Source organism: Aplidium turbinatum, chromosome 9 (genome assembly GCF_918807975.1).
Source record: "Aplidium turbinatum chromosome 9, kaAplTurb1.1, whole genome shotgun sequence".
In the NCBI taxonomy this organism is placed as follows: Eukaryota; Metazoa; Chordata; class Ascidiacea; order Aplousobranchia; family Polyclinidae; genus Aplidium; species Aplidium turbinatum.
In genome coordinates this window covers 25,796,141-25,806,165 of record NC_137480.1, presented here as the reverse complement: position 1 = coordinate 25,806,165, position 10,025 = coordinate 25,796,141, and the positions used below count along the sequence as shown (strand labels likewise).

The following is a 10,025-nucleotide window of genomic DNA, read 5'->3' as shown; positions in this document are numbered from 1 at the left end:
AGATGGCGTAAACGTTGATGACTATTGAACAGTCGGGAGGAAAATCTTAGAAAAAATGGAGGGTCAGCCAGTTTTTACATAATTATGCAAGTAAACGAAAGGACAAAGTGAAAACTTTACGTGATTCATGTTGCATCAAAGTTTCCCGAGATAGATCCATCGATCCCGCCCTACTTTTTCTTTGATGATGTAAAGCAGTTTTGCTTTGATTTTGTCAATGAAGCTCTTAGTCCAAACAAATCGTGCCAATGAGTTTCCGGAGCTTTTGAAACTTGTAGATCTTCACAAACTTCCACCACCATTTTTTGAAGAAGTTATTTCAAAAGAAAAGTTAGTGATGCAGAACCCTGGTTTATGTCAGCTGATGTTTCAAGCACAAAACAAAGTTTTCACGAATTTGATGCAACTACACAAGAATATTGAGTTTAGGTGGAACTGAGACATTGAATAAAGTAATTGAAGTTTATAATTGCAGTGATGAACCACCACTTACCTTCCCTGATTTACCAGATGGTCGACAATCTGGTTGTACTGTTGTAATGCGTGGCCATCTGTATTATGTTGGTGGGACCAAGTATGAAAAGAAGAAAAAAGTTTAAAAGAAAACATCAACTGTTTGGCGAATTGATTTGCATGAAAAGAAATTAAAATGGTATGAAGTGAAGTCAATGAAGAAGAACAGGGCTGGGATGCGAGCAACAGTCATTGATGGAAATTTGGTTGTTGTGGGTTGTCAAAAACCAGGAGAATGTTATTTATCGTTTTCCAATTCATGGCAAGACATTCTTCCATTGCAACAACGGAGACACGGAGATGCTGTTGTCTCTTGCAAAGATGGTTTGTATGCAATTGGTGGATATGACAATGATGGATACTTATCATCTGTTGAATGTTTGCGAAGTGGTGAAATGAAATGGAAAGTCGTATGTCCCATGCAAACTCCTCGACGATGGCTGGCAGCTGTTTCTCTTAATGGATTTATTTATGTGATGGGTGGACAATCAAGAGGAAATAACGATTCTCGACTAAAAAGTGTTGAAAAGTATGATCCATCAACAGATAATTGGAGTTTTGTCACTGAAATGAATTTTCATCGAGCTGCTTGTTCAGCTTGTGTGTTGAAAGGAAGAATATTTGTCGTTGGTGGACTTGATAAAAAGAGTTGTGCAGTCAAAGAGATAGAGTGTTACGATCCACAAATTAATGAATGGAGCATTGTTGGAAAGACTGATGGCAACCTGTTTAATCATTCGATCGTTGCCATTTAATTCTTTCAACATTTCGTGTCGTGTCAGAAGTAGATGGAATTAATAAAATTTCCTTTTTAGGTTGATTGACTTGTTTGCAGTGGGTGATATCATGTAATTCCAGTCGTCAGTAAGTTTGAAGTTTGTTTTGAAAACACCAATTAAAGCGGTTTGAAACCTGAGATTTTCCCACCACCAGATTATTGAACATAAAGTCGCAACCATCCGGATAGCATCTTACGTTGCACTAAACTGAAAACCAAAAAGGTGTTGCCTTTCCTTTGAGAAGGCACTTTTCCGGCAGGAAATGGCGCAAGCACTTAACAAGTTGTGCCCAGAGTCAACAAGCAGAGCTTATGCAGTGCTTAAGGCAAATGAGCCTCCGGAACATATCATAACCTGTCAGTTTCAATCTCTTGTTTGTAATTACTTTGTTTTCTTCACATTAATTACAAGTCCAGCCTCTTCAGCTAGTTCCTGTTGTCTTTTCATGTGGCGTTTGCACTTTTGATATTTTCATCTAGCAGGACAATATCATCAGCGAATGCCATATCATATATCAAAGAATTTTTGCTTATTTGAAAATCGTTTGTTAATCTCCGAGATCCTTTCAGTATTCAACCCATTGCTATTATATATATATAGAGAGAGAGAGCTAAAGTATTACCTTGTAGGATTCTTCTAGTTACAGAGATTTAGTTGGTCATAGCATAATTTAGTTGGTCATGGCATAGCGCAAGGTATAGTGTTCGTTGATTTTCATTACTGAAACTGAAATATAGCACCGGCCAACACATTTTTGTGCCGGAGTGTACCATCGATTTTAGGCTGAATCCAAAAATGAATTTTTTTTTTTCGAATTACTTTTTGAGATAGTTTCAAATCTTAGGTTCAAAAATATTCATAAATAAAAAAAATTACCGTTTAGTAGATTTTTTGTATACCATGATGTACAGATGTACAACAACGAGAATGTTTTTCAACAATTGGAACTCCATTTATTGCGTCACAATGCTTCGGTATTACAAGCTCGTCACGTACAGTTTTTAAATGTTTAATTGATAATTCAAGTGATTCTTTGTCTTGTTGGATTATTGAATCATTATTTTGGATGTTTTTTAGTCAGCTAATTAGTTTCAATATCATCAAATGGACATCATCTTTTTGGTATTGGACATCATCTTTTTGGTATTTTGTAGATGACTTTTTTGAACAATATGATATCTGTTGCAAACCATGCTGGTCAATTTCTTGTTTCAGCAATGTTTGCTGACATGTCAGTTCCTACATCGTATTTCGTGCCTCGTGTTCTGTTTAAGCTTTGTTCACTCCCTTTGTATGATAATACTTTACACATCCCTGGCACTTGTACATTTTTTTGACACTTGCTGTGGGAAAGGGAGTCTGTATTTGAAGTTAATAACTAGTTGTGGCATTGTTTTTGTAATCAGCTTATTTTATGTTTCAGTTGTAAAAGTTCTATATTGCATTTTATCAAATTAGTTTGATTGATAAATATGTCCTTTTCGTATGTTGGTAAAACTGAACTGGAACAAGTATCCAGGAAAAAAAGAAATAGGTCCCATTTACTGGAATAGGCGAATCAGAACAGACATTCAGGATCTCAGGATCGTTAAATCATGTTGAAATATGTGCAGGGAATGATCGTTTTCCTGCAAACAGGATGATCTTGTCAATGAATCAGGGAATAATCGTTTTCCTGCAAACAGGATGATCTTGTCAATGAATTGCTTTTCATCTTTGTTTGAAAAAACGTTTAAAATTGAAGTGAAAGAAAAAATATCAGACTTCCATTGAAAGTTAACTTTACGAATCATCTGCCATTGTCAATCGATACAATCTTAAATTTTCTTTATTCTAATTTTATATGCTATTTATTTGATGTGTATTGTGCTGTTTGTACCGCAAAACAGCAAAAATGTATATACGTTGTTTGTATTATGGTAGTGTAGTAACGTATGTATTGTTAATAGTAAACACTAAAATATAGCGTAACGTACAGTATACTGTTGTAAAGTGAATTTGTTTTGCACCCCGATAAGTTTTCTTGTGCTAACAAACTCAATAAAGCTGATTCAAAAGGAAATCCACTACAGTTTCTAACGTTTGATCTTAACTCACTGACAAGTTCTTATTTTTAATAGATAAGATTCTTATTTCTAATAGTTCTTATTTCAAATAGAATCTATTTGAATAAGAACTTGTGATGATCCGTATAGGTCAGGGGTCACCAAACTTTTTTCTCTGAGGCGCCGGATTGCTGCGAGATTAACAGCTGCGGGCCGGATGCAAATTGCGAAAAGATATAGCCTGGAACTATTTAGTATCTCCATTAACTTGAATTGCGCACAATAAATAACAAAGTCAGCGGTGGAATAGCAAAGTTGTGACGAAAATCGAAAGGTTGCTGAAAAAGTTATCCCCTGCTGTGATACACTACAGGGCATCGTGCTCTTGAAAAAACATTACATCTTTCCAAATTTGGTCTAGGCTGTCCCATTTGTGGTGGCCTAATGGTAAAAACAGAACACCAACATGTAGGCTGTCTGGTGGTGCTGCCGTGTAGCTCAACAGCAACGTCAGTCCTTTACAAAAAGTTTGGTAACTTTTTCCCTTAACAGTTGTAGTGCAGCTGTTATTTCCGCAGCACGTGGCCGGTTATGGCCCGCGGGCCGTAGTTTGGTGACCCTTGGTATAGGTGAAACAGGCTGTTAAGGATTCAGATAAGAACTATATTTGATTTAATTCGCTCTGCTTTGCTCTTTTGCTTAGCATTGAGCACTTTTTGTAGTACAGTATTAATAGTTTTCATTGTTATAATGCAGAATGTGTGTCTGATAACGAATTGGAAATTACATTACATTGATTGATATTCCTTGTTAGTGTCATCGGTAAAGCAAAGTGCAGTATGTGTAGTTTTGCATGATTGATGCAATTTGTAGTTCTCGAGGTGGTTCTATTGAGGTTATTTAATTGTGCCATCAAGGTTGTGTGTCTTGCAACGACGATATACCCACCTAAGTCTTGGGTGAAAGCTTTGATTGTAAAGTAACAATGCCAGTGCAATTGCCATTGTAACGTTGCCATGTCAATTGCAATGTTACGGGTCCAACATTTCTATTACCAAGAGTGCTTGTTGCATTTGCAAATAAATTTCAAACAATGAATAAATGTAATGAAACATCAAAATATGTCTGCTACAAGTGCGCTCACTTTGTCTGTATATCACTTTAATATTTTCTATGAAGGTGTTTGTTAACTTAACCATCCAATTTGTACTTAATTTATTTTCTTTCAATAAGCCTAATAAATGCAAATTCTGCAGCGTTTGTGAATAGTTGCAGGCAGGCGACTTGTGGATTGTTTTTAGCATTCTACTTCTAGTGAATAGTTGCAGGCGGGCGATTAGGCTACTTGTGGATTGTTTTTAGCATTACTTCTTTTCTTGTGTCGTTCCAATCAATTATTTTACGTTATCTGATTACAACAAATTCATGGTTTAAATTAGACTTCACGCTGTTGCCTTTCTGTGCATTTATAAAATAATAAATAATTAAAAAAGATATTCAGTTTGGCGAATGAATTTATCTGAACAGGGATTGAAATGGGAAGAAATGAAGTCAATGAATAAAAATATATGTAACATGGGAGCAACTGTATTTGATGGAAACTTAGTTGTTGTCGGAGGCCAAACTCCAGTGGAATGCTATTCATCAGTTTCTAATTCATGACAAGACATACCTCCGTTGCAACAAACGAGATATAGAAATGCATATAGAATGATCACTCTTCTGAATAGACCCTATAGTTTTCTAAATAAACAAAAGCTGCCTAAGGTTTTAGATACTGTCTCCATGCAGACAATTAGGTCTGTATTTAAATCATGAAAGGTTATTGACAGCCATAGCTTAATATCTTATAATGGAACTAGGTTTTAATTAAGTTGATAACTCCCCTGAATAATCTCATAATTCCTTCAAATATATCAATGCCACCGTGGGTTTTTAGAACTCCTATCTCCATACAGACAATTGTTTTTAATTATGAAACGCTGCTTGACAGCGCGCTAATAAGAAAGATTAAATTGGTAACTTTTATGTTATTCTAGTTTTTATATCTTCATTCAAATTGTTCTTTCATTCTAAGTATTGATGCTACTTGAAATCATCTGACTTCCAATTAAATGCTTGAGCGTTTTGTTTTAATAATATCAATAATTTTATGTTGCAGCTAGGTTATAATTGTCATTTAATATTGCAAGCGTTTAGTCAAGGTAATTGACTAATATACATGTCCTTTTCACTTGTTGGTAGAACTGATCTAGAGCAAGTATCCAGGAAGAGAACAAATGAATCCAATTTGTTGGAATATGCGAATCAGAACAGACATTCAGGATCGTTTAATGATGTTGAAATATGCGCAGGGAATGATCGTTTTCCTGCAAACAGGATGGTCTTGTCTTGCTTTTCATGTTATTTTGAAACAATGTTTAAAATTGAGATGAAAGAAAAATATCAGAGTTCCATTGAAATCAACTGTGTAGATGGAAATTCAATGAAAAGTCTGATTGAATTTATTTACACTGGTGACATTGATATCAACAACGAGAATGTTTGTGATTTGATTGCAGCATCCAATTACTTACAAATTGATGATGTGAAGCAGTTTTGCTTTGATTTTGTGAGTGAAGCTCTTAGTCCAAACAACTGTTTTATTGTTCTTGGTATAGCAGAACACTTCCAAAACAATTCATTGAAAACTGAAAGTGTTGCAATTATTGCTAAAAATTTTGATGCAGCATCAACTACAATTGAGTTTAGAAGCTTCAATGAAAAAGATCTGAGAAATTGCATCGGTCCATTGTCAATGAAGCCTCAGTATTCACTGCCATATTGGGATGGATCAAACATGATGAAGGAAATCGTGCCAGTGAGTTTCCTGAGCTTTTGAAACTTGTAGATCTTCACAAACTTCCACCACCATTTTTTGAAGAAGTTGTTTTGAAAGAAAATCTGCTGATGAAAAACAATGAATTGTGTCAGTTGATGTTCCAAGCACAAAACAAAATTGTCAAGAACTTGATGCAAACAGACGAGAACACAAGAGTATTGAGCTTAGGTGGAAGTGAAACGTTGTCGAAGGTAACTGAAGTTTATAATTGTAATAATGAACCACCACTTACCTTCCCTGATTTACCAGATGGTCGAGACTTTGGTTGTGCTGTTAAAATGCGTGGCCATTTGTATTATATTGGTGGGTTGAAGGATAAAGACAAGGACACAGTTTTGCGGTTGACTTTATCTGAACAGCAATTGAATTGGGAAGAAATGAAGTCAATGAATAAGAATAGAAGTAGCATGGGAGCAACTGTATTTGATGGTAACTTAGTTGTTGTCGGAGGCCAAACTCCTGGGGAAAGCTATTCATCAGTTTCTAATTCATGGCATGACATACCTCCGTTGCAACAAACCAGATATACAAATGCACTTGTTGCTTGCAAAGGTGGTTTGTATGCAATCGGTGGATGGCGTAATGGAGAATGTTTGTCATCTGTTGAATGTTTGCAAAGCGGAGAAAGAAAATGGAAAGTTGTAAGTCCCATGCAAACTCCACGACAATGGCTGGAAGCTGTTTACTGTAATGAGTATGTTTACGCAATTGGTGGGCAAGCTGGAAAAAGTGACGAAACTGCATTAAAAAGTGTTGAAAAATATGATTGATAAATGGACTTACGTCAGTGAGATGAATTTTCCTCGAGCTTCTTGTTCAGCTTGTGTGTTGAAAGGAAGAATATTTGTTGTTGGTGGAGTTGATAAAAAAAAGTTTTGCAGTCAAAGAAATAGAATGTTATGATCCACAAATTAATGAATGGAGCATTATTGGAAAAACTGATGATGAACTATATAATCATTCGATTGTTGCCATTTAAATATTTTTATAATTATGTTGTCAGATTTGTTGCATTAAATGAGAAGAAGCCCTTACAAGTCGGTGAAGCAATTGTTTCAGCCTTTTACTGGTATTTTGCAAGTTATTTGTTATTTTTCAATTATGGGTTAGGGTTAGACGAATTTAAAACGTTAAAAGGATGTTGCTTAAACGACATCACATCACTACGCACATTTTCCAGTTACCTTTTTAAAGCAAAATATGTTATAAAACCATGAGATTCGGTGATCACACTGTTGCAATTTGGATTCTCAAAATTTTATATTTCAAAGAAATATAAAGTAAATTTAGCTTAGAGTTCAAAATCGAAACTACATCGCCCTTCGGTCAGGTCTCCAGATCGCACGTTGTCAAGGCCTGTGTATATTAGGGTCATCATCATCATCATCGGCCATGCCTGAATAAGGCGTCGGCTACCGTGAGTCTCCACAACGATCGATTGTCCATACTTCTAATTAGGTTTTCAAAATTTTGGTTTGTCCATGTTGAAAGATTTTTGAAGATTTCCAAACGTGGACGTCCCCGGTGCCTCTGACCAGGAAATCGCCCCATCATTGCCGAGTGTTCAATTCCGCGTTTGCGGTAGACATGCCTGATAAAATTGGTTGTAATGAGTGAGAGCAGATTAATTGGGTACAAAAGGTTTGAGTTTCCAAAGCAATATTATTTAGTTGTGTAATTTTAGACGTAACTAATTTTTTCGATTTTTTTTTACATTCCTTGCTTCCGATTTTAACATGAAAATTTTCCACCGATTTTCCACTGAAAGAAGACGATTTGTTCTCCACACCTCAGGGTGCAACATCCTAATTGAAGTTATTTTGTAATGATTATATTCATCGTTTGGTTCATGTACTAATAATTTATGATGGTTATGTATCATGCAGCATTCATATGCGTCATAGCCATTTAGCCACCTAAGCCTTAAGTGTCTTTATTTCGATTGATATTTCATGGTTACATTTGATGGTTATTTGAAGTTTCTAATGAAAAGCTTCTTAATCATGAGTTATTGCCATGGTAACGTTTCTATTAAAAGTAGGAACTCATTTGCTTTACCACATTTAGTGTAATTTATTCTGATGTTAACTCCTGAATAGAGTCAGACGAAAACTGCAGCTTCGAGCTATGTGCAATAGGGTGGATCGTTTTTCAACTTTTTTCCTAATCGCTTGTTAATAGTGCGGAAAAGTTGTGCACTGACATTGTAAGCACAACACAAAAAAAAAATTTCAAAAATTTTAATATCTTGGGTTGCCCCAAAGAAGTTGAAATATTAGAAAAAGTGGAAAATTTCCAAAAATTTTGTTTTTAGTTTTTAACCGCTTCAGAAAATTTCCGAAAATCAATATTTACTTCGCATTGCTGATGTCATGGTTGTCTGTATCCTGTTTGATAACATGAACATTCACCAACGTTTGCTTTCTTCCCCTTAGTGCGGGCCTTTTGTGTGTTATGTGTAGGCAACACAGCACACACTTGCCTTACTGCAGGTTTCAATCTGTATCTCTCTCACGCAGCTACACGGATCGCAAATCGATCTCATGACGACGACCATTACTCTAATTTCGTCCCACCAGACCTGTGGCGATGCGTTCGATGGCACTTATGTGGCATCGCTATGCCATCTCTGATTGAGCAGCGGCCGCTGTAGCGTGCACGACGTAGGTATGGTAATGGTTAGTGCTGATAAAACTGGTATTATTGATAGAAACAAAGTTCGGAGATCAAGAAGTAGAAATCGAGAAGAATTGCAAGAGTCCAGGTCGGACGTTTTACACGGTTTGTATTTTGATGGCAGAAAAGACAAGATGCTAAAGATTGAAGTAGACGATCATGGGGTGTCTCATAGAAGATCTGTTGTTGAAGAGCATGTGTGTACCGTGTATTATTATCGCCGAACCTGGATCTCAGTATTTTGGCCAGGTAAGTCCAACCGCGGGAACAGCCAGAAGCATTGCCGACTCCATAATATCAGCAGTTCATGATAGAGGAACAGACACCAGTTTAATAACAGCCGTGGGGTGTGATGGTACTGTGGTAAATGGTAGCCACTTTAACAAGTCGAAATTCTGCCACTGATATTGATTAGAATGAAACCGCCAACCAATCACAAGCTACGGTTTAAGTGACGTAAAAAATGGCGAAAAGAAGATAATAGAAAACAAATTAAGTGATGGATTTTTTGTCAGCTGGTTGGCTTAGGGGTTAGGGTTAGGGCTAGAAAGTAGTCATTTCATTGACGCGGGTTCGATTCCCACTAGTGCTATTGCTCTTTTTCTTCTGTAATTACCAAATAAAGTTCAAAACAAGCATTAACTCTCTGGATGAGTGCGAGAAGGATCACAATTGGACGGTAGCCTCTTATAACATGTTCTGATTGGTTGGCAGTTGCATTCTAATCAATTTCAGTGGCAGAATTTCGACTTGTTAAAGTGGCTACCGTGGTAAATACGGGTCATGCAGACGGTGTGATCCGACTGTTGGAATTAGAGTTTCGAAAACCGCTGCAATGGTTGGTATGTCAGCCGTGGCCGAGTGGTTAGCGCGTTGGGCTCGCAGTCGAGAGCCTGCATGTTCGACTCCAGCCACTCGCACTTGCTGTTGTTTCTCTGGGCAAGAAACTTTAGGATAATTGCCTCTACCTAGTGATCGATTTCGAGTAATGGGTAGTACCAAATTTAAGTCATAAGTAAAGTAGACAACCGGAAACAGACATTGCTGTCGGCTGCAGCGTGGGTCAGGTGTATGTCGGAAGGCGTACACCGATGCATAGCGCTCAAGTCCGCTTTCCCGCAATGCAGGATA

The 10,025-nt window shown here is 36.8% G+C and overlaps 1 protein-coding gene and 1 pseudogene across 1 annotated transcript in view; both read left to right on the top strand.

Annotated features, from left to right (window-relative positions):
• LOC145776860 (kelch-like protein 25) overlaps window positions 1–10,025 on the top strand; it is a 115,070-nt gene that overhangs the window by 43,677 nt on the left and 61,368 nt on the right. The window lies entirely within an intron of this gene.
• Window positions 5,559–7,197, top strand: LOC145776854 (kelch-like protein 25; annotated as a pseudogene).